Source organism: Gekko japonicus, unplaced genomic scaffold, assembly GCF_001447785.1.
Source record: "Gekko japonicus isolate JY-2015 unplaced genomic scaffold, Gekko_japonicus_V1.1 scaffold1416, whole genome shotgun sequence".
NCBI classification, from domain to species: Eukaryota; Metazoa; Chordata; class Lepidosauria; order Squamata; family Gekkonidae; genus Gekko; species Gekko japonicus.
This window is the reverse complement of record NW_015175401.1, coordinates 431,865-432,180: the sequence shown is the minus strand read 5'-3', so window position 1 is coordinate 432,180 and position 316 is coordinate 431,865.

Here is a 316-nt window from a genome sequence, read left to right as displayed (position 1 = left end):
CAGCAGCCGATCGGACTACTGGTGAAGCACCACCCATTTGATACTGGCGAGCTCATTGGGAGCTGTCCCAGGTCCTGAATAGCCCGCCCCTTGCTACCTGGCTCAACAGATTTGAGTCCAGTAGCCCCTTTGAGACCAGCAAGAGCTTCAGGGTATCAGGCAAGCCCAATCTCGTCGGAAGCAAAGCGGGGTCAACCCTGGCAAGTATTTGGATGGGAGACCCCCAGAGAATACCAGGGCTGGGAGGCCAGAGGCAGGCTATCAAGCCACTTCTCTGAATGTCCTCTGTGCCCCAGTAGGAGTCGCCAGAGGTCAC